This window comes from Pseudophryne corroboree, unplaced genomic scaffold (genome assembly GCF_028390025.1).
Source record: "Pseudophryne corroboree isolate aPseCor3 unplaced genomic scaffold, aPseCor3.hap2 scaffold_1814, whole genome shotgun sequence".
NCBI lineage: Eukaryota > Metazoa > Chordata > Amphibia > Anura > Myobatrachidae > Pseudophryne > Pseudophryne corroboree.
Window position 1 is genome coordinate 13901 of NW_026968451.1, and position 23209 is coordinate 37109.

A 23209-nucleotide genomic window follows, 5' to 3' on the forward strand; every position below is an offset into this window, starting at 1 on the left:
AGATGATTTTAATATATCACTTGTACATTTTGTATTGCTCTTCTGGTGACAATGTAGTTTGTTTTTGTCAATTACCATTTTAATAATCGGGTAAAGAAAATTAAGTGGATTTTTGAAAGAAAACAATACTGTCAATATACTATTAAAACAAATTAAAATGGTAAAAGTTATTGTACTTTAAGTAAAAATAAAAGAGCAAAAATATCAATCCCAGTTTTGGTTTACTTTAATTAACAAAAAAAAATGCATATAGCAGAGGATAGTTTCAATCTGCCTACCTCTGGGTTATGGACCCAGCGAGCTTCCATTACAGTACTCTGCTGCACATGTAATTGCAAGAGATCCTGAAGCACTCACTCATCATGGGAAAGTACCAATGTGTTTCTTCATTGGTTGATGGAAGAAACATCTTACAAAAACTCTCCAGATTATTGACTATTTAAAGTTTTTCTAGGAAACGTTCTAGATGAATGCTTATTAGCCTTTGTCAGTATGTACTTTTGCAAAGTGTCGCTGTGGCGCAATCAGTTAGTGTGTACGGCTATTAACCAAAAGGTTGGTGGTTCAATCCCACCCAGGGACGTAATTGACCTTGTTATCAGATTTTGGTGATCTTTAAGTAGACAAGTAAAAATTTCAAAAACCCCTGTTATGGTGTAGGGTACCTGGCCTTCTCTGATGTAATCAGAGTTAGATTTGATTCAGTGATTTTATAAAAACAGCTAGGAAGCACAATTTAGCAGTGGTTTGCAGAGAAAAAGAAATATGCTGGCAAAAAAATCCAATTGAGTGATTTAACAGCTCTTCATTTTCTGGCTTTATTTTTATGCTAACAAATTTGTTCTCTGAAAAGTGTCCACAAAGCCAAGTATCTGATTAACATCTTTGTAGGGATGGTTTTTCACCTATTACTAAATTAAACTTGCTTCATTGGAAAGGCAGCAAGATGCATCCTCATTTCAATATCTACTGAAATAATACAGGTTGACACCAGGAAACATTAACGCCACTGCATCCTTGCTGCTTTCTCATGTGGAAGTCTGTTTAATGTGAAAACAAGGTGATATCTAATTAGCACACAGGTAAGGAATTAAGAAAATCTTTATTTAAGGGTGAAGATGTTTCTCACAAAATCGTTGCCCCAATGCATCATTGAAATTCAAGCTGGAAAGATGATTTTAATATATCACTTGTACATTTTGTATTGCTCTTCTGGTGACAATGTAGTTTGTTTTTGTCAATTACCATTTTAATAATAGGGTAAAGAAAATTAAGTGGATTTTTGAAAGAAAACAATACTGTCAATATACTATTAAAACAAATTAAAATGGTAAAAGTTATTGTACTTTAAGTAAAAATAAAAGAGCAAAAATATCAATCCCAGTTTTGGATTACTTTAATTAACAAAAAAAAATGCATATAGCAGAGGATAGTTTCAATCTGCCTACCTCTGGGTTATGGGCCCAGCATGCTTCCATTGCAGTACTCTGCTGCACATGTAAGTGCAAGAGATCCTGAAGCACTCACTCATCATGGGAAAGTACCAATGCGTTTCTTCATTGGTTGATGGAAGAAACATCTTACAAAATCTCTCCAGATTATTGACTTTTTAAAGTTTTCTAGGAAACGTTCTAGATGAATGCTTATTAGCCTTTGTCAGTATGTACTTTTGCAAAGTGTCTCTGTGGTGCAATCGGTTAGTGTGTTTGGTTATTAACCAAAGGGTTGGTGGTTCAATCCCACCCAGGGATGTTATTGACCTTGTCATCAGATTTTGGTGATCTTTAAGTAGACAAGTCAAAATTTCAAACCCCCTCTTATGGTGTAGGGTACCTGGCCTACTCTGATGTAATCAGAGTTAGATTTGATTAAGTGATTTTATCAAAAAACAGCTAGGAAGCACAATTTAGCAGTGGGTTGCAGAGAAAATGAAATATGCTGGCAGAAAAATCCAATTGAGTGATTAAACAGCTCTTCATTTTCTGGCTTTATTTTTATGCTAACAAATTTGTTCTCTGAAAAGTGTCCACAAAGCCAAGTATCGGATTAACATCTTTGTAGGGATGGTTTTTCACCTATTACTAAATTAAACTTGCTTCATTGGAAAGGCAGCAAGATGCATCCTCATTTCAATATCTACTGAAATAATACAGGTTGACACCAGGAAACATTAACGCCACTGCATCCTTGCTGCTTTCTCATGTGGAAGTCTGTTTAATGTGAAAACAAGGTGATATCTAATTAGCACACAGGTAAGGAATTAAGAAAATCTTTATTTAAGGGTGAAGATGTTTCTCACAAAATCGTTGCCCCAATGCATCATTGAAATTCAAGCTGGAAAGATGATTTTAATATATCACTTGTACATTTTGTATTGCTCTTCTGGTGACAATGTAGTTTGTTTTTGTCAATTACCATTTTAATAATCGGGTAAAGAAAATTAAGTGGATTTTTGAAAGAAAACAATACTGTCAATATACTATTAAAACATATTAAAATGGTAAAAGTTATTGTACTTTAAGTAAAAATAAAAGAGAAAAAATATCAATCCCAGTTTTGGATTACTTTAATTAACAAAAAAAAAATGCATATAGCAGAGGATAGTTTCAATCTGCCTACCTCTGGGTTATGAACCCAGCATGCTTTCATTACAGTACTCTGCTGCACATGTAAGTGCAAGAGATCTTGAAGCACTCACTCATCATGGGAAAGTAACAATGTGTTTCTTCGTTGGTTGATGGAAGAAACATCTTACAAAAACTCTCCAGATTATTGACTTTTTAAAGTTTTTCTAGGAAACGTTCTAGATGAATGCTTATTAGCCTTTGTCAGTATGGACTTTTGCAAAGTGTCTCTGTGGCGCAATTGGTTAGTGTGATTGGTTATTAACCAAAGGGTTGGTGGTTCAATCCCACCCAGGGATGTAATTGACCTTGTTATCAGATTTTGGTGATCTTTAAGTAGACAAGTCAAAATTTCAAAAACCCCTGTTATGGTGTAGGGTACCTGGCCTTCTCTGATGTAATCAGAGTTAGATTTGATTCAGTGATTTTATAAAAACAGCTAGGAAGCACAATTTAGCAGTGGTTTGCAGAGAAAAAGAAATATGCTGGCAAAAAAATCCAATTGAGTGATTAAACAGCTCTTCATTTTCTGGCTTTATTTTTATGCTAACAAATTTGTTCTCTGAAAAGTGTCCACAAAGCCAAGTATCTGATTAACATCTTTGTAGGGATGGTTTTTCACCTATTACTAAATTAAACTTGCTTCATTGGAAAGGCAGCAAGATGCATCCTCATTTCAATATCTACTGAAATAATACAGGTTGACACCAGGAAACATTAACGCCACTGCATCCTTGCCGATGATAACCTCAAGTTGGGTCATTCGGTGCTGCAGAGTCGTACGCACTCTTCCACCCGTTCAAGAGCTTTGGTATAACCCCATGGTTCTTAATGTGACCCCAGCATCCTCTAGGTCGTATGAGAAAATAGGATTTTAATACCTACCGGTAAATCCTTTTCTCTTAGTCTGTAGAGGATGCTGGAGTTCCCTTGTGCTGCCTCAGTTGAATCTCCTTTACTTGACAGAGATGTGCCTGAGCAGCGGCCCTCCCCAGCCCTATCCCAAATCATACTTATTTTGCATAGGAGATACCATGGTCATGAAGATTATTCTCCCAGGGTGAGGTTCATTCATTGCATTCTGGGTATGCTGACCCCTGTGATTTCCCCAAATGTGGGTAACTCGACTGCATTATTTGTGGTAGTGGGGGACTGTGTTTGTGTTTTCCTCTGGTCAGCTCTGGTAAAAGTCAGATTTCTTTGTTTCAGATCTTCCTCTAGCCTTGTTCTTCTTTCGAGAGTTCCCTTGTGCTGCCTCAGTTGGATCTCCTTCACTTGACAGGGGGGTGCCCGAGCAGCGACCCTCCCCAGCTCAAGCCCAACTCCTACTTACCTGCCAGGTGAGATACTATGATCATGAAGGTGCTTCTCCCAGGGCAAGGCTCACCCATTGCACTCTGGGTGTGCTGCCCCTGCGATTTCCCCAAATGTGGGAAACTTGACTGCATAATTTGTGTTTCCCCTGGTCGGCTCTCGTATAATTCAGATCTCTTTGTCTCAGGTCTCTCTCCAGCCTAGTTTGCTGTCTGTTTCCACTTCTTTTTTCTTGAGCCCCTCCCTTTTATACCCTTGTGCACTATCCTGACTTCTCCTCCTGTCTGCTTACTTTGTGCCTTCCAATGCACAATGCAAACTACACACCCTTTTACTTGCCTTACAGAGCAGCTCTGGAGCTGTTACAGTGCCAAGCTGCTGTAAGAAATCAGCTTGAATGCTTCAGGGGCTGGGGCATTGTCAACATGAGCCCCACACCGAAGGAGGGTGGGGGTGTTTAATGCGAACTAAGGGTCATCCAAGCGCCGCAAAAGGCCGCCATGCCCTGCATACCCCTTTTCTCTTTTCATATGCAGATGAGGGTTCCAGCCAACTTTGGCCCACTGCTTGGATGACATCACCGTATGCAAATCCATCTTCTGCAGAACTTCCCCCAGGAATGCTTGTACTAGTTGTTGCATTTGGTTTGTTGTTTGGGGGTGCTTCAGTATTAGGCAGCCTTCTGCCCTCCCATGTTCATCTGAAAATATGTGTTCTCCCTGCAGTTGTTGTCTCCAGATGAGAGTTCCCTTGTGCTGCCTCAGTTGAATCTCCTTTACTTGACAGAGATGTGCCTGAGCAGCGGCCCTCCCCAGCCCTATCCCAAATCATACTTATTTTGCATAGGCGATACCATGGTCATGAAGATTGTTCTCCCAGGGTGAGGTTCATTCATTGCATTCTGGGTATGCTGACCCCTGTGATTTCCCCAAATGTGGGAAACTCGACTGCATTATTTGTGGTAGTGGGGGACTGTGTTTGTGCTTTCCTCTGGTCAGCTCTGGTAAAAGTCAGATTTCTTTGTCTCAGATCTTCCTCTAGCCTTGTTCTTCTTTCGAGAGTTCCCTTGTGCTGCCTCAGTTGGATCTCCTTCACTTGACAGGGGGTGCCCGAGCAGCAATCCTCCACAGCTCTGGCCCAACTCCTACTTACCTGCCAGGAGAGATACTATGATCTTCACTGTTAGGGCAATCAGGATGTGGAATTCCCTGCCAGGGAAGGTGGTAATGGCGGACTCTGTAATTGGATTTAAAAAAGGAATGGATACATTTCTGAATGAAAAAGCTATCCAAGGTTATAATACTTAAAATATCAACATGGTTAATCCGGGGGTAACATGAGTTGTAGTAGCTAACTAGTCATAAAACATTATTCAGCAAGTATGTAGAATCATCACAACTTAAAACAGGTTGAACACGATGGGCAATTTGCCTCTATTCAACCTCAAAAACTATGTTACTATATGTTACTATATTACTATGTTACTGTAGTATACAGAACACCACAATGCAATGAGCAGTGATAGTGAGCACTGATGAGGATACTAGAACTGACACTGAGCAGCAAGATGCAGCACTGGACTATTAGTAATGTACTGTAGTATGCTGAGCACAACAATGCAGCACAAGACAATGAGCAGTGATACTGAGCACTGATGAGGATACTACTGAGAACTGACACTGAGCAGGAGAGACACACTACTAGTATTACTGAGCAGCAATAAGTATCCACTGATACTGAGCACTGATATTGAGATTTCCACTGAGAGAACATAGCCACGTCCTCTCCGCTCTCTCTTCAATGCACGAGTAAAAATGGCGGCAACGCGCAGCTCTTTATATGGAATCCGAATCTCGCGAGAATCCGACAGCGGGATGATGACATTTTCCCTTGTTCAGGTTTTCCGAGTCAGGCGGGAACAACCGAGCCTGCCTCGTACCAGTGTAAACCACGTGGAGTTCGTGGGGAATTCGGTTCTCGGAGAACCGAACCCGCTCCTCTCTACCTTATACCCATCAATTTTTTTTATTTTCAATCTAAGCCCCTGCAGTTTTCTGTAAGCATCTGCTTTGCTATGATGATCAACAAGTCACAAGGGCAAACACTCAGGGCTTGAGGCGTAGATCTTAGGACCAGCTGCTACAAGCATGGCAGAGGTGTCACTATCACTGGTGACACCCAGAGAGGTGGCGAGGGAGATTGTAATGCAGTGCGCGCAGATAAGCAGCGCAATGGTAAAAAGGAGGCATGGTTTCATAGGTAGGGGCGTGGCCTGGTGGCCTGAATCTACATTTTGTTGCTCCGGGTGTCCCGGGGGTTGGGGGCTGCACCGGGGACTAGTGTGTGAGCGGTGCTGGCTCCTGCACAGTGACATGGCATGGCCACTAGAGATGTGCACCGGAAATTTTTCGGGTTTTGTGTTTTGGTTTTGGGTTCGGTTCCGCGGCCGTGTTTTGGGTTCGAACGCGTTTTGGCTAAACCTCACCGAATTTTTTTTGTCGGATTCGGGTGTGTTTTGGATTCGGGTGTTTTTTTCAAAAAACCCTAAAAAACAGCTTAAATCATAGAATTTGGGAGTCATTTTGATCCCAAAGTATTATTAACCTCAATAACCATAATTTCCACTCATTTTCAGTCTATTCTTAACACCTCACACCTCACAATATTATTTTTAGTCCTAAAATTTGCACCGAGGTCGCTGGATGACTAAGCTCAGTGACCCAAGTGGCCGACACAAACACCTGGCCCATCTAGGAGTGGCACTGCAGTGTCACGCATGATGGCCCTTCCAAAAAACACTCCCCAAACAGCACATGACGCAAAGAAAAAAAGAGGCGCAATGAGGTAGCTGTGTGACTAAGCTCAGCGACCCAAGTGGCCGACACAAACACCTGGCCCATCTAGGAGTGGCACTGCAGTGTCACGCAGGATGGCCCTTCCAAAAAACACTCCCCAAACAGCACATGACGCAAAGAAAAAAAGAGGCGCAATGAGGTAGCTGTGTGACTAAGCTCAGCGACCCAAGTGGACGACACAAACACCTGGCCCATCTAGGAGTGTCACTGCAGTGTCACACAGGATGGCCCTTCCAAAAAACACTCCCCAAACAGCACATGACGCAAAGAAAAAAAGAGGCGCAATGAGGTAGCTGTGTGACTAAGCTCAGCGACCCAAGTGGCCGACACAAACACCTGGCCCATCTAGGAGTGGCACTGCAGTGTCACGCAGGATGGCCCTTCCAAAAAACACTCCCCAAACAGCACATGACGCAAAGAAAAATAAAAGAAAAAAGAGGTGCAAGGTGGAATTGCCTTGGGCCCTCCCACCCACCCTTATGTTGTATAAACAGGACATGCACACTTTAACCAACCCATCATTTCAGTGACAGGGTCTGCCACACGACTGTGACTGAAATGACGGGTTGGTTTGGACCCCCACCAAAAAAGAAGCAATTAATCTCTCCTTGCACAAACTGGCTCTATAGAGGCAAGATGTCCACCTCATCATCCTCCGATTCATCACCGTGTACATCCCCCTCCTTACAGATTATCAATTCGTCCCCACTGGAATCCACCATCTCAGCTCCCTGTATACTTTGTGGAGGCAATTGCTGCTGGTCAATGTCTCCACGGAGAAATTGATTATAATTCATTTTAATGAACATCATCTTCTCCACATTTTCTGGAAGTAACCTCGTACGCCGATTGCTGACAAGGTGAGCGGCGGCACTAAACACTCTTTCGGAGTACACACTTGTGGGAGGGCAACTTAGGTAGAATAAAGCCAGTTTGTGCAAGGGCCTCCAAATTGCCTCTTTTTCCTGCCAGTATACGTACGGACTGTCTGACGTGCCTACTTGGATGCGGTCACTCATATAATCCTCCACCATTCTTTCAATGGTGAGAGAATCATATGCAGTGACAGTAGACGACATGTCCGTAATCGTTGGCAGGTCCTTCAGTCCGGACCAGATGTCAGCATCAGCAGTCGCTCCAGACTGCCCTGCATCACCGCCAGCGGGTGGGCTCGGAATTCTGAGCCTTTTCCTCGCACCCCCAATTGCGGGAGAATGTGAAGGAGGAGCTGTTGACCGATCAAGTTCCGCTTGACTTGATAATTTTCTCACCAGCAGGTCTTTGAACCCCTGCAGACTTGTGTCTGCCGGAAAGAGAGATACAACGTAGGTTTTAAATCTAGGATCGAGCACGGTGGCCAAAATGTAGTGCTCTGATTTCAACAGATTGACCACCCGTGAATCCTGGTTAAGCGAATGAAGGGCTCCATCCACAAGTCCCACATGCCTAGCGGAATCGCTCTGTCTTAGCTCCTCCTTCAATGTCTCCAGCTTCTTCTGCAAAAGCCTGATGACGGGAATGACCTGACTCAGGCTGGCAGTGTCTGAACTGACTTCACGTGTGGCAAGTTCAAAAGGTTGCAGAACCTTGCACAACGTTGAAATCATTCTCCACTGCGCTTGAGACAGGTGCATTCCACCTCCTATATCGTGGTCAGATGTATAGGCTTGAATGGCCTTTTGCTGCTCCTCCATCCTCTGAAGCATATAGAGGGTTGAATTCCACCTCGTTACCACTTCTTGCTTCAGATGATGGCAGGGCAGGTTCAGGCGTTTTTGGTGTTGCTCCAGTCTTCTGTACGTGGTGCCTGTACGCCGAAAGTGTCCCGCAATTCTTGTGGCCACCGACAGCATCTCTTGCACGCCCCTGTCGTTTTTTAAATAATTCTGCACCACCAAATTCAAGGTATGTGCAAAACATGGGACGTGCTGGAATTTGCCCAGATATAATGCACGCACAATATTGCTGGCGTTGTCCGATGCCACAAATCCACAGGAGAGTCCAATTGGGGTAAGCCATTCTGTGATGATCTTCCTTAGTTGCCGTAAGAGGTTTTCAGCTGTGTGCGTATTCTGGAAAGCGGTGATACAAAGCGTAGCCTGCCTAGGAAAGAGTTGGCGTTTGCGAGATGCTGCTACTGGTGCCGCCGCTGCTGTTCTTGCGGCGGGAGTCAATACATCTACCCAGTGGGCTGTCACAGTCATATAGTCCTGAGTCTGCCCTGCTCCACTTGTCCACATGTCCGTGGTTAAGTGGACATTGGGTACAACTGCATTTTTTAGGACACTGGTGAGTCTTTTTCTGAGGTCTGTGTACATTTTCGGTATCGCCTGCCTAGAGAAATGGAACCTAGATGGTATTTGGTACCGGGGACACAGTACCTCAATCAAGTCTATAGTTGGCTCTGAAGTAATGATGGATACCGGAACCACGTTTCTCACTGCCCAGGATGCCAAGGCCTCAGTTATCCGCTTTGCAGCAGGATGACTGCTGTGATATTTCATCTTCCTTGCAAAAGACTGTTGGACAGTCAATTGCTTGGTGGAAGTAGTAAAAGTGGTCTTACGACTTCCCCTCTGGGATGACCATCGACTCCCAGCAGCAACAACAGCAGCGCCAGCAGCAGTAGGCGTTACACTCAAGGATGCATCGGAGGAATCCCAGGCAGGAGAGAACTCGTCAGAATTGTCAGTGACATGGCCTGCAGGACTATTGGCATTCCTGGGGAAGGAGGAAATTGACACTGAGGGAGTTGGTGGGGTGGTTTGCGTGAGCTTGGTTACAAGAGGAAGGGATTTACTGGTCAGTGGACTGCTTCCGCTGTCGCCCAAAGTTTTTGAACTTGTCACTGACTTATGATGAATGCGCTGCAGGTGACGTATAAGGGAGGATGTTCCGAGGTGGTTAACGTCCTTACCCCTACTTATTACAGCTTGACAAAGGCAACACACGGCTTGACACCTGTTGTCCGCATTTCTGTTGAAATACTTCCACACCGAAGAGCTGATTTTTTTGGTATTTTCACCAGGCATGTCAATGGCCATATTCCTCCCACGGACAACAGGTGTCTCGCCGGGTGCCTGACTTAAACAAACCACCTCACCATCAGAATCCTCCTTGTCAATTTCCTCCCCAGCGCCAGCAACACCCATATCCTCCTCATCCTGGTGTACTTCAACACTGACATCTTCAATCTGACTATCAGGAACTGGACTGCGGGTGCTCCTTCCAGCACTTGCAGGGGGCGTGCAAATGGTGGAAGGTGCATGCTCTTCACGTCCAGTGTTGGGAAGGTCAGGCATCGCAACCGACACAATTGGACTCTCCTTGTGGATTTGTGATTTTGAAGAACGCACAGTTCTTTGCTGTGCTTTTGCCAGCTTAAGTCTTTTCATTTTTCTAGCGAGAGGCTGAGTGCTTCCATCCTCATGTGAAGCTGAACCACTAGCCATGAACATAGGCCAGGGCCTCAGCCGTTCCTTGCCACTCCGTGTGGTAAATGGCATATTGGCAAGTTTACGCTTCTCCTCTGACGATTTTTATTTAGATTTTTGAGTCCTTTTTTTACTGATCTTTTGTGTTTTGGATTTTACATGCTCTGTACTATGACATTGGGCATCGGCCTTGGCAGACGACGTTGATGGAATTTCATCGTCTCGGCCATGACTAGTGGCAGCAGCTTCAGCACGAGGTGGAAGTGGATCTTGATCTTTCCCTATTTTTGGAACCTCAACATTTTTGTTCTCCATATTTTAATAGGCACAACTAAAAGGCACCTCAGGTAAACAATGGAGATGGATGGATACTAGTATACTTATGGATGACGAGTGACTGACGACACAGAGGTAGCTACAGCCGTGGACTACCGTACTGCGTCTGCTAGTATAGAGATGATAATTAATGATATAAAAAAAAAATATATATAACTACTGTAGGTATATATAATATAATGACGGACCTGGTGGACACTGTCAGCAGACTGCTAAACTACTAGTATGAAGAAGATAGAAAAAAACTTCCACCACAGGTAGGTAGGTATACAATTATGGACGAGCACTGACGACACAGAGATAGCCACAGCCGTGGACTACCGTACTGCGTCTGCTAGTATAGAGATGATAATTAATGATATAAAAAAAAATATATATAACTACTGTTGGTATATATAATATAATGACGGACCTGGTGTAATTCAGATCTCTTTGTCTCAGGTCTCTCTCCAGCCTAGTTTGCTGTCTGTTTCCACTTCTCTTTTCTTGAGCCGCTGCCTTCTATGCCCTTGTGCACTCTCCTGACTTCTCCTGTCTGCTTACTTTGTGCCTTCCAACGCACAATGCAAACTACAGGTAGTGCTGCAGGGCCCACACCCTTTTACCTTGCCTTACAGAGCAGCTCTGGAGCTGTTACAGTGCCCAGCTGCAGCAAGAAATCAGCTTGAATGCTTCAGGTGCTGGGGCATAGCCAACAAGAGCCCCACACCGACGGAGGGTGGAGGTGTTTAATGCAAACTAGGGGTCAGCCAAGCGCCGCAAAAGGCCGCCATGCCCTGCATGCCCCTTTTCTCTTTTCATATGCAGACGAGGGTTGAAGCCAACTTTGACCCACTGCTTGGATGACATCACCATATGCAAATCCATCTGCGGCAGGCCTTCCCCCAGGAATGCTTGCACTAGTTGTTGCATTTGGTTTGTTGTTTGGGGGTGCTTCAGTATTAGGCAGCCTTCTGCCCTCCCATGTTCATCTGAAAATATGTGTTCTCCCTGCAGTTGTTGTCCCCAGATGAGAGTTCCCTTGTGCTGCCTCAGTTGAATCTCCTTTACTTGACAGAGATGTGCCTGAGCAGCGGCCCTCCCCAGCCCTATCCCAAATCATACTTATTTTGCATAGGAGATAACATGGTCATGAAGATTGTTCTCCCAGGGTTAGGTTCATTCATTGCATTCTGGGTATGCTGACCTCTGTGATTTCCCCAAATGTGGGAAACTCAACTGCATTATTTGTGGTAGTGGGGGACTGTGTTTGTGCTTTCCTCTGGTCAGCTCTGGTAAAAGTCAGATTTCTTTGTCTCAGATCTTCCTCTAGCCTTGTTCTTCTTTCAAGAGTTCCCTTGTGCTGCCTCAGTTGGATCTCCTTCACTTGACAGGGGGGTGCCCGAGCAGCGACCCTCCCCAGCTCTAGCCCAACTCCTACTTACCTGCCAGGTTAGATACTATGATCATGAAGTTGCTTCTCCCAGGGCAAGGCTCACCCATTGCACTCTGGGTGTGCTGCCCCTGCGATTTCCCCAAATGTGGGAAACTTGACTGCATAATTTGTGTTTCCCCTAGTCGGCTCTCATATAATTCAGATCTCTTTGTCTCAGGTCTCTCTCCAGCCTAGTTTGCTGTCTGTTTCCACTTCTTTTTTCTTGAGCCCCTCCCTTCTACACCCTTGTGCACTATCCTGACTTCTCCTCCTGTCTGCTTACTTTGTGCCTTCCGATGCACAATGCAAACTACAGGTAGTGCTGCAGGGCCCACACCCTTTTACTTGCCTTACAGAGCAGCTCTGGAGCTGTTACAGTGCCAAGCTGCTGAAAGAAATCAGCTTGAATGCTTCAGGGGCTGGGGCATGGCCAACATGAGCCCCACACCGAAGGAGGGTGGGGGTGTTTAATGCGAACTAAGGGTCATCCAAGCGCCGCAAAAGGCCGCCCTGCCCTGCATACCCCTTTTCTCTTTTCATATGCAGATGAGGGTTCCAGCCAACTTTGGCCCACTGCTTGGATGACATCACTGTATGCAAATCCGTCTTCTGCAGACCTTCCCCCAGGAATGCTTGAACTAGTTGTTGCATTTGGTTTGTTGTTTGGGGGTGCTTCAGTATTAGGCAGCCTTCTGCCCTCCCATGTTCATCTGAAAATATGTGTTCTCCCGGCAGTTGTTGTCCCCAGATGAGAGTTCCTTTGTGCTGCCTCAGTTGAATCTCCTTTACTTGACAGAGATGTGCCTGAGCAGCGGCCCTCCCCAGCCCTTTCCCAAATCATACTTATTTTGCATAGGAGATACCATGGTCATAAAGATTGTTCTCCCAGGGTGAGGTTCATTCATTGCATTCTGGGTATGCTGACCCCTGTGATTTCCCCAAATGTGGGAAACTCAACTGCATTATTTGTGGTAGTGGGGGACTGTGTTTGTGTTTTCCTCTGGTCAGCTCTGGTAAAAGTCAGATTTCTTTGTCTCAGATCTTCCTCTAGCCTTGTTCTTCTTTCGAGAGTTCCATTGTGCTGCCTCAGTTTGATCTCCTTCACTTGACAGGGGGGTACCCAAGCAGCGACCCTCCCCAGCTCTAGCCCAACTCCTACATACCTGCCAGGTGAGATACTATGATCATGAAGGTGCTTCTCCCAGGGCAAGGCTCACCCATTGCACTCTGGGTGTGCTGCTCCTGCGATTTCCCCAAATGTGGGAAACTTGACTGCATAATTTGTGTTTCCCCTGGTCGGCTCTCGTATAATTCAGATCTCTTTGTCTCAGGTCTCTCTCCAGCCTAGTTTGCTGTCTGTTTCCACTTCTCTTTTCTTGAGCCGCTGCCTTCTATGCCCTTGTGCACTCTCCTGACTTCTCCTGTCTGCTTACTTTGTGCCTTCCAACGCACAATGCATACTACAGGTAGTGCTGCAGGGCCCACACCCTTTTACTTGCCTTTCAGAGCAGCTCTGGAGCTGTTACAGTGCCCAGCTGCTGCAAGAAATCAGCTTGAATGCTTCAGGGGCTGGGGCATAGCCAACATGAGCCCCACACCGACGGAGGGTGGAGGTGTTTAATGCGAACTAAGGGTCATCCAAGCGCCGCAAAAGGCCGCCATGCCCTGCATACCCCTTTTCTCTTTTCATATGCAGATGAGGGTTCCAGCCAACTTTGGCCCACTGCTTGGATGACATCACCGTATGCAAATCCGTCTTCTGCAGACCTTTTCCCAGGAATGCTTGTACTAGTTGTTGCATTTGGTTTGTTGTTTGGGGGTGCTTCAGTATTAGGCAGCCTTCTGCTCTCCCATGTTCATCTGAAAATATGTGTTCTCCCTGCAGTTGTTGTCCCCAGATGAGAGTTCCCTTGTGCTGCCTCAGTTGAATCTCCTTTACTTGACAGAGATGTGCCTGAGCAGCGGCCCTCCCCAGCCCTATCCCAAATCATACTTATTTTGCATAGGAGATACCATTGTCATGAAGATTGTTCTCCCAGGGTGAGGTTCATTCATTGCATTCTGGGTATACTGACCCCTGTGATTTCCCCAAATGTGGGAAACTCGACTGCATTATTTGTGGTAGTGGGGGACTGTGTTTGTGCTTTCCTCTGGTCAGCTCTGGTAAAAGTCAGATTTCTTTGTCTCAGATCTTCCTCTAGCCTTGTTCTTTTTTCGAGAGTTTCCTTGTGCTGCCTCAGTTGGAGCTCCTTCACTTGACAGGGGGGTGCCCGAACAGCGACCCTCCCCAGCTCTAGCCCAACTCCTACTTACCTGCCAGGTGAGATACTATGATCAGGAAGGTGCTTCTCCCAGGGCAAGGCTCACCCAATGCACTCTGGGTGTGCTGCTCCTACGATTTCCCCAAATGTGGGACACTTGATTACATAATTTGTGTTTCCTCTGGTCGGCTCTCGTATAATTCAGATCTCTTTGTCTCAGGTCTCTCTCCAGCCTAGTTTGCTGTCTGTTTCCACTTCTCTTTTCTTGAGCCGCTCCCTTCTATGCCCTTGTGCACTATCCTGACTTCTCCCGTCTGCTTACTTTGTGCCTTCCAAAGCACAATGCAAACTACAGGTAGTGCTGCAGGGCCCACACCCTTTTACTTGCTTTACAGAGCAGCTCTGGAGCTGTTACAGTGCCCAGCTGCTGCAAGAAATCAGCTTGAATGCTTCAGGGGCTGGGGCATAGCCAACATGAGCCCCACACCGAAGGAAGGTGGAGGTGTTTAATGCGAACTAGGGGTCATCCAAGCGCCGCAAAAGGCCGCCATGCCCTGCACACCCCATTTTTATTTTCATATGCAGACGAGGGTTGAAGCCAACTTTGACCCACTGCTTGGATGACATCACCATATGCAAATCCATCTGCTGCAGGCCTTCCCCCAGGAATGCTTGCACTAGTAGTTGCATTTGGTTTGTTGTTTGGGGGTGCTTCAGTATTAGGCAGCCTTCTGCCCTCCCATGTTCATCTGAAAATATGTGTTCTCCCTGCAGTTGTTGTCCCCAGATGAGAGTTCCCTTGTGTTGCCTCAGTTGAATCTCCTTTACTTGACAGAGATGTGCCTGAGCAGCGGCCCTCCCCAGCCCTATCCCAAATCATACTTATTTTGCATAGGAGATACCATGGTCATGAAGATTGTTCTCCCAGGGTGAGGTTCATTCATTGCACTCTGGGTATGCTGACCCCTGTGATTTCCCCAAATGTGGGAAACTCGACTGCATTATTTGTGGTAGTGGGGGACTGTGTTTGTGCTTTCCTCTGGTCAGCTCTGGTAAAAGTCAGATTTCTTTGTCTCAGATCTTCCTCTAGCCTTGTTCTTCTTTCGAGAGTTCCCTTGTGCTGCCTCAGTTGGATCTCCTTCACTTGACAGGGGGTGCCCGAGCAGCAATCCTCCACAGCTCTAGCCCAACTCCTACTTACTTGCCAGGTGAGATACTATGATCTTCACTGTTAGGGCAATCAGGATGTGGAATTCCCTGCCAGGGAAGGTGGTAATGGCGGACTCTGTAATTGGATTTAAAAAAGGAATGGATACATTTCTGAATGAAAAAGCTATCCAAGGTTATAATACTTAAAATATCAACATGGTTATTCCGGGGGTAACATGAGTTATAGTAGTTAACTAGTCATAAAACATTATTCAGCAAGTATGTAGAATCATCACAACTTAAAACAGGTTGAACACGATGGGCAATTTGCCTCTATTCAACCTCAAAAACTATGTTACTATATGTTACTATATTACTATGTTACTGTAGTATACAGAACACCACAATGTAATGAGCAGTGATAGTGAGCACTGATGAGGATACTAGAACTGACACTGAGCAGCAAGATGCAGCACTGGACTATTAGTAATGTACTGTAGTATGCTGAGCACCACAATGCAGCACAAGACAATGAGCAGTGATACTGAGCACTGATGAGGATACTACTGAGAACTGACACTGAGCAGGAGAGACACACTACTAGTATTACTGAGCAGCAATAAGTAACCACTGATACTGAGCACTGATATTGAGATTTCCACTGAGAGAACATAGCCACGTCCTCTCCGCTCTCTCTTCAATGCACGAGTAAAAATGGCGGCAACGCGCAGCTCTTTATATGGAATCCGAATCTCGCGAGAATCCGACAGCGGGATGATGACATTTTCCCTTGTTCAGGTTTTCCGAGTCAGGCGGGAACAACCGAGCCTGCCTCGGACCAGTGTAAACCACGTGGAGTTCGTCGGGAATTCGGTTCTCGGAGAACCGAACCCGCTCCTCTCTACCTTATACCCATCAATTTTTTTATTTTCAATCTAAGCCCCTGCAGTTTTCTGTAAGCATCTGCTTCGCTATGATGATCAACAAGTCACAAGGGCAAACACTCAGGGCTTGAGGCGTAGATCTTAGGACCAGCTGCTACAAGCATGGCAGAGGTGTCACTATCACTGGTGACACCCAGAGAGGTGGCGAGGGAGATTGTAATGCAGTGCGCGCAGATAAGCAGTGCAATGGTAAAAAAGAGGCATGGTTTCATAGGTAGGGACGTGGCCTGGTGGCCTGAATCTACATTTTGTTGCTCCGGGTGTCCCGGGGGTTGGGGGCTGCACCCGGGGACTAGTGTGTGTGCGGTGCTGGCTCCTGCACAGTGACAGTGCATGGCCACCGAGCATGACGCCTCCATTCTTGACCATGCTGTAATTGCAGTCGCACTGCAGTTCAGCGTGATCATATAAAATGGTGTAGCCTCCTGCTGGTGCAGACTGTATGTGCGCGCAGGAAGCCGCCACCATTTTTGTGATCACAGCGGCTGAATGTGATGTCATACAGCCGCTGTGACCACGCCCCCTGTGTCTCCTCCGTTGCAGACCCCATTTTGAAGCCTTGCCCCCGCACCGCTCCATCCCTGACTTGGAAATGGAGTGTTGCTGACCCCCCTCTCCCCCCCCCCCCGCCCCGATTGACAGGCAGAGGCGATCGCATTCTCTGCGGGGTGCCGCAGAAAATGTAGGCACATGCGTATGCTCTTAGCAATTTTTGCAGTTGGATCGCTTATTGTGATTGCAATCCAACCTGAATCAGGCCCTATTACCTATCACAATGCGCTGCGGGCAGTACAAAATTGGGTTAATATAGGAGTAAAACTCCCAGACCTGTGCTCCTTAACTGTACCTGGTGGCTAGTGGAGCGGCTGCCCAGTAATCAGTGTCCACGCCAGTGCGCACACGGTCCACCCCCTACGGCCACGCTCCCCTTCATCAGCGGCCTCGTGATCCGGAAGGGCGGTGTGTGTGTGACTGACCTTAGGAAGAAACTGGAGCCTCCGCTGCAGTGACCCAGCAACCAGGGCACGGGAGTATACAGCGCCGCTGGGAGTGATGAAGCTGCAGTAAAGATGTCTATTAGACCTAGCCTGCTGCAGCCCTTGTAGATTCTCATAAAACAAGTTCTTCTTTTCTTGTCAAAATTAATAGCTAAGAATAGGCTGCTTGAGGCAGGCCCCTGTTAAGAGGCCTGCTACTGAAGGCACCAACTACAAACTGAGCTCCCTGTTCATGGAAGCGGGGTTATAGAGGAGAATGCACTGAGCATCTTGGGAACAGTCAAAAGCTTTGAGCCGGTTGGTGCCTCAGATCAAGATCCTACTCTACACCCCAATGTGAATCCTTGTGGAGTCCAGTGTACCCCACAGAAGAAATTAATGTGTCACACCCATTGGCAGCAACCTTAGAATAGCTGCTGACGGGCACAATTGAGAAAGGAAGGGGGGGGGGGACATTTGAATCCAGCACATAGATGCAATTCAAATATGTAATTTGTACCTTCCTATTTTAAAATATAATGGATGAACCTCACCCTGTGAGAACAATCTTCATGATCAAGAGATCTCATATGCAAAATAAGTATGAGTTGGGATAGGGCTGGGGAGGGTGGCTGCTCGGGCAGCCCCTCCCCCGTCAAGTTAAGGAGATTCAACTGAGGACGCACAAGGGAACTCTCGTCTGGGGACAACAACTGCAGGGAGACCACATCTGTTCAGATGAACATGGGAGGGTGGAAGGCTGCCTAATATTGAAGCACCATCAAATATCAAACCATATGCAACAACTAGTACAAGCATTCCAGGGGGAAGGTCTGCAGAAGACGGATTTGCATACGGTGATGTCATCCAAGCAGTGGACCAAAGTTGGCTGGAACCCTCATCTGCATATGAAAAGAGAAAAGGGGCATGCAGGGCATGGCGGCCTTTTGCGGTGCTTGGATGACCCCTAGTTCGCATTAAACACCCCCACCCTCCTTTGGTGTGGGGCTCATGTTGGCCATGCCCCATCCCCTGAAGCATTCAAGCTGATTTCTTGCAGCAGCTGGGCACTGTAACAGCTCCAGAGCTGTTCTGTAAGGCAAGTAAAAGGGTGTGGGCCCTGCAGCACCACCTGTAGTTCGCATTGTGCGTTGGAAGGCACAAAGTAAGCAGACGGGAGGAGAAGTCAGGATAGTGCGCAAGGGCATCCTTTTCTCTTAGTCCGTAGAGGATGCTGGGGTCACATTAAGAACCATGGGGTATAGACGGGATCCGCAAGAGACATGGGCACTTTAAGACTTTCAAAGGGTGTGAACTGGCTCCTCCCTCTATGCCCCTCCTCCAGACTCCAGTTATAGGAACTGAGCCCAGGGAGACGGACATTTCGAGGAAAGGATTTATTGTTAAACTAAGGTGAGCATCTTACCAGCTCACACCTTAAGCATGCCGCAGAATGTGGCATTCAACAGAACACAAGCCAACGGCATGAACAATTGCAGCAAAAAGCTGACCAGAACCATAACACAACATGTGTATAACCACAAGTAATAACTGCAGACACAGTATGGACTGGGACGGGTGCCCAGCATCCTCTACGGACTAAGAGAAAAGGATTTACCGGTAGGTATTAAAATCCTATTTTCTCATACGACCTAGAGGATGCTGGGGTCACATTAAGAACCATGGGGTTATACCAAAGCTCTTGAACGGGTGGGAGAGTGCGTACGACTCTGCAGCACCGAATGACCCAACTTGAGGTTATCATCAGCCAAGGTATCAAACTTGTAAAACTTAGCAAAAGTGTTTACTAAATAGCTGCTCGGCAAAATTGCAATGCCGAGACTCCCCGACCAGCTGCCCAGGATGAACCCACCTTTCTAGTAGAATGGGTCTTCACCTATTTCAGTAACGGCAATCCTGCCGTGGAATGAGCATGCTGAATCTTACCACAGATCCAGCGCATAATGGTCTACATGGAAGCAGGACACCCAATCCTGTTGGGAGCATACAGGACAAACAGAGCCTCTGTTTTCCTAATCTGAACCGTTCTGGTGACATAAATTTTCAAAGTTCTGACCACAGCCAGAGACTTTGACTCAACGAAGGTGTCAGTGGCCAAAGGCACCATGTGGAAAGATGAACCACCTTCGGCAGAAATTGTTGACGTGTCCTCAATTCTGCTCTATCTTCATGAAAGATCAAATAAAGGATCTTGTGATACTGCATGGTTTGTACTGTTTTCCATGTGCTCCCAGATCTTTCAAGCAAGTAGCATGGTCAAGAAAGTTCTGTTTGAAAAGTAACAACATTTACTGTCATTGTTATAGAATTTGGGAGAAAAAACAAGAAGAAATCTGCACTGTTGACGCACTGGACAGAATGAATGAATCATAAAATATAACCTTTATTAAGTATGTATTAAAATTGGATAAATATTAATATTATTATCCCAAACTGCAGTGAAACATAAAGGTTAAAATCACAGAACTAACATACATGTGCATAAGAAGAATAAAGAGATGTGAAAAAAAGGTTTAAAAAGCGTGTCCGTGTGTGATTATTTTTGAAGGCACAACCCTGGCGGGGTTGTTTATATAGATATATATGTTGCTAATAATCACTTTCTAGCGTAATGTTATTAAATAGCTGTTAGTATCTATGTCGTCAGGTACCACTGGGTCGTATCCTATATACTCCCTTCACTCAATAGGGGTTACCTCCCGGGAAGCCATCCCCATTGGCGAATTTGTGGGGGTGATTGAGTATAACCGGTAAGCTAACCTCCAATTTGTGGGGTGCTTAGGTAGATGGGGATCACTTATTTCTCTGTGTCCCCTAAGACTATATTCCTAAATTCAATACCATAGGGGGATAGCTTTCTATATCGGATAAGAAATCACTTGATAGGGAAATCTCTATGCATCATGGAAAGATCATATTTATTAATATCCAAACTAAAAAAATGATGAATAGCTTTAATTTAGCTGTTTAGATATAGTTAATTGGCGAGATATACCAACAGGTGCGGTTGCCTTAAGGAATATGGCAATTCCAATATAAATAGCAGCCCTCCTTCATATAATCAGCCAGATCTTATTAAATCTGGTCCAGATATAGCCGTTCAGATATACTTAATTGACAACATATATCAATCGGTGGGGTTGCCTTAAGGAATATAGCAATTCCAATTCTCATATAAATAGCAACCTTCCTTCATATATTCAGCCAGATCTTATTTAATCTGATCTAGGCGTAGGCAATAATGCTTTCCTTAGAGGTATAGCCACCTCAATTCTTATTAGGAAGCAAAGTGTCTGTCATAATGGTTTATCCAATTCATCTAAGAAATAATATATTCCATGTGTCAGAGATTCATTACTCTCTATTTACACTGTTAAAGAGTTAATTCTTATTATGTTACAGTGTAATGAAATTATCATATAGGGAGATGTGGCAATTCCATGTGCTATATATATAATAACCCTTAGTGGTCCAGATTCCACAATGAGGAATTTTCTTATAAACCGCTGAAACACACAGCTGTTTGACTGACTTCCAAATATATCTATCTCACTTTGTAACAGTCTTATGATAGAGAAACTGTTACATATTCGGTCACTTAGTTATCTAAAGGTAAACAGACTCAGTGTGAGGGTAATATAATATATCAAATGCGCTGTCAATAATCGTGGTAACTGGTGTAATAATGTGGTATATTGAGTATGCTAGTAAGGCATATAACTGCTCTCCAGCCTTTAAGTGTTACCAATCAATTTGTTACACTGTAAAGGATTTATGGTGTCCTGTTAGGACATGCAGCTGCTAGGCTGACTCAAAGATTTATCCATTTGTAACAATTATGTAACAGTTATATACATGTTACTGGTATTACATAGAAATAGTATGACACAGGCCAGCAGTCCCATGTGTCTAGATTCCACAATAGGAGATTTTCTTTGTCTTATAAACTGCTGAAACACACAGCTGCTAGACTGACTTCAAATATATATATTACTTTGTAACAGTCTTATAGTAAAGAGACTGTTACACACTGTCATTTAGTTATCTCAAGGTTAGCAGATTCTGTGTGAGGATAGTGTTCTGTTAGAACATGCAGCTGCTAGGCTGACTCATAGAAAATGTATCCATTTGTAACAAATGACACATACAGCATTAAATTAATATCTATAGCAGCCCATGTGACATCTCTACTCTTATCATAATTGTCTGGTTATTGCCAATCTGGACAGCAGGAGTGATATATATTCACTAGTCCCAATATCCCATCATATAAATATACCCACACTGATATACTTTCTTATCAAGAGTTATTAGTAGCTATCTGTATGCACTTTAGACATTGTAATTGCTAAGTGACATCATATCTAGTGTATTCCTTTCTTATAGCTCAGCTTCTATTCCCTATTAGTGGAGACTAACAGCTAACATCATAATCATATATTTTTGTTTTATAACATTTCACATGAGTCAAATACACGAGGACACGCCGTGCCCTACACGCGTGTTTCACTGCATCTATGGCAACTTACATTAAAGCTAACAAGAAAGCACACTCGTTCTGTCTTTAAACAGATAAAAGAAACCCCAATAATATGGGGCATGCAAAAATTTAGATAAAACTCAGTTTTGCTCCTCTCCACGGAAATCTTTAGTAAAAGGCGAAAGATTTGTTCGTTCTGAAGAGAAACCAGAGCATGACCAAGATTCCACCTGTCGCCTGAGTGCCATGCCAGCAGTCCTCATTCAGCTCAAAGTGAGCACCCAATATGAAAGAAAGAAAGCAGATTTCTCACCAGGCTTCCCCTTGCTATAAGCATGGTTTGTACTCTTTTCCATGTGCTCCCAGATCTTTCAAGCAATTAGTATGGTCAAGAAAGTTCTGCTTGAAAAGAAACAGACATTTACTGTCATTGTTATACAAATAAACTTACATTAAAGCCAACAAGAAAGCTCACTCGTTCTGTCTTTAAACTGATAAAAGAAACCCCAATAATATGGGGCATGCAAAAATTGAGATAAAACTCAGTTTTGCTCCTCTCCACGGATAATCTTTAATAAAAGGCGAAAGATTTGTTCATTCTGAAGAGAAACCAGAGCATGACCAAGATTCCACCTGTCGCCTGAGTGCCATGCCAGCAGTCCTCATTCAGATCAAAGTGAGCGCCCAATTTGAAAGAAAGCAGATTTCTCACCTGGCTTCTCCTTGCTATAAGCATGGTTTGTACTGTATTCCATGTGCTCCCAGATCTTTCAAGTAAGTAGCATGGTCAAGAAAGTTCTGTTTGAAAAGAAACAAACATTTACTGTAATTTCTATGCAAATGAGCTTTCATTAAAGCACACTCATTCTATCTTTAAACCGATAAAAGAAACCCCAAAAAGATGGGGCATGCAAAAATTGAGGTAAAACTCAGTTTTGCTCCTCTCCACGGAAATCTTTAGTAAAAGGCGAAAGATTTGTTCGTTCTGAAGAGAAACCAGAGCATGACCAAGATTTTCATCTGAAAATATGTGTTCTCCCTGCAGTTGTTGTCCCCAGATGAGAGTTCCCTTGTGCTGCCTCAGTTGAATCTCCTTTACTTGACAGAGATGTGCCTGAGCAGCGGCCCTCCCCAGCCCTATCCCAAATCATACTTATTTTGCATAGGAGATACCATGGTCATGAAGATTGTTCTCCCAGGGTGAGGTTCATTCATTGCATTCTGGGTATGCTGACCCCTGTGATTTCCCCAAATGTGGGAAACTCGACTGCATTATTTGTGGTAGTGGGGGACTGTGTTTGTGCTTTCCTCTGGTCAGCTCTGGTAAAAGTCAGATTTCTTTGTCTCAGATCTTCCTCTAGCCTTGTTCTTCTTTCGAGAGTTCCCTTGTGCTGCCTCAG

General features: G+C 44.8%; 13 non-coding genes and 1 pseudogene across 13 annotated transcripts; 11 read left to right on the plus strand and 3 right to left on the minus strand.

Moving 5' to 3' along the window:
• The first annotated feature begins 3633 nt into the window (after nt 1-3633).
• LOC135002928 (U1 spliceosomal RNA) lies at nt 3634-3797 on the plus strand. The gene has a single exon (XR_010204030.1). It is a non-coding gene; the product is annotated as a U1 spliceosomal RNA (small nuclear RNA).
• Nucleotides 3798-3949: 152 nt separating this feature from the next.
• LOC135002929 (U1 spliceosomal RNA) lies at nt 3950-4112 on the plus strand. The gene has a single exon (XR_010204031.1). It is a non-coding gene; the product is annotated as a U1 spliceosomal RNA (small nuclear RNA).
• A 655-nt stretch (nt 4113-4767) lies between these two features.
• On the plus strand, nt 4768-4931 carry LOC135002926 (U1 spliceosomal RNA). The gene has a single exon (XR_010204028.1). It is a non-coding gene; the product is annotated as a U1 spliceosomal RNA (small nuclear RNA).
• Nucleotides 4932-11663: 6732 nt separating this feature from the next.
• On the plus strand, nt 11664-11827 carry LOC135002927 (U1 spliceosomal RNA). The gene has a single exon (XR_010204029.1). It is a non-coding gene; the product is annotated as a U1 spliceosomal RNA (small nuclear RNA).
• A 152-nt stretch (nt 11828-11979) lies between these two features.
• On the plus strand, nt 11980-12114 carry LOC135002933 (U1 spliceosomal RNA; annotated as a pseudogene).
• A 702-nt stretch (nt 12115-12816) lies between these two features.
• LOC135002946 (U1 spliceosomal RNA) lies at nt 12817-12980 on the plus strand. The gene has a single exon (XR_010204046.1). It is a non-coding gene; the product is annotated as a U1 spliceosomal RNA (small nuclear RNA).
• A 152-nt stretch (nt 12981-13132) lies between these two features.
• LOC135002932 (U1 spliceosomal RNA) lies at nt 13133-13295 on the plus strand. The gene has a single exon (XR_010204033.1). It is a non-coding gene; the product is annotated as a U1 spliceosomal RNA (small nuclear RNA).
• Nucleotides 13296-13966: 671 nt separating this feature from the next.
• On the plus strand, nt 13967-14130 carry LOC135002949 (U1 spliceosomal RNA). Its single transcript, XR_010204047.1, has one exon. It is a non-coding gene; the product is annotated as a U1 spliceosomal RNA (small nuclear RNA).
• A 152-nt stretch (nt 14131-14282) lies between these two features.
• On the plus strand, nt 14283-14445 carry LOC135002934 (U1 spliceosomal RNA). Its single transcript, XR_010204034.1, has one exon. It is a non-coding gene; the product is annotated as a U1 spliceosomal RNA (small nuclear RNA).
• Nucleotides 14446-15116: 671 nt separating this feature from the next.
• Nucleotides 15117-15280, plus strand: LOC135002925 (U1 spliceosomal RNA). Its single transcript, XR_010204027.1, has one exon. It is a non-coding gene; the product is annotated as a U1 spliceosomal RNA (small nuclear RNA).
• Nucleotides 15281-21909: 6629 nt separating this feature from the next.
• LOC135002939 (U5 spliceosomal RNA) lies at nt 21910-22025 on the minus strand. Its single transcript, XR_010204039.1, has one exon. It is a non-coding gene; the product is annotated as a U5 spliceosomal RNA (small nuclear RNA).
• A 286-nt stretch (nt 22026-22311) lies between these two features.
• On the minus strand, nt 22312-22428 carry LOC135002943 (U5 spliceosomal RNA). Its single transcript, XR_010204043.1, has one exon. It is a non-coding gene; the product is annotated as a U5 spliceosomal RNA (small nuclear RNA).
• Nucleotides 22429-22698: 270 nt separating this feature from the next.
• Nucleotides 22699-22814, minus strand: LOC135002936 (U5 spliceosomal RNA). The gene has a single exon (XR_010204035.1). It is a non-coding gene; the product is annotated as a U5 spliceosomal RNA (small nuclear RNA).
• Nucleotides 22815-22958: 144 nt separating this feature from the next.
• Nucleotides 22959-23122, plus strand: LOC135002937 (U1 spliceosomal RNA). Its single transcript, XR_010204037.1, has one exon. It is a non-coding gene; the product is annotated as a U1 spliceosomal RNA (small nuclear RNA).
• Nucleotides 23123-23209: the final 87 nt, after the last annotated feature.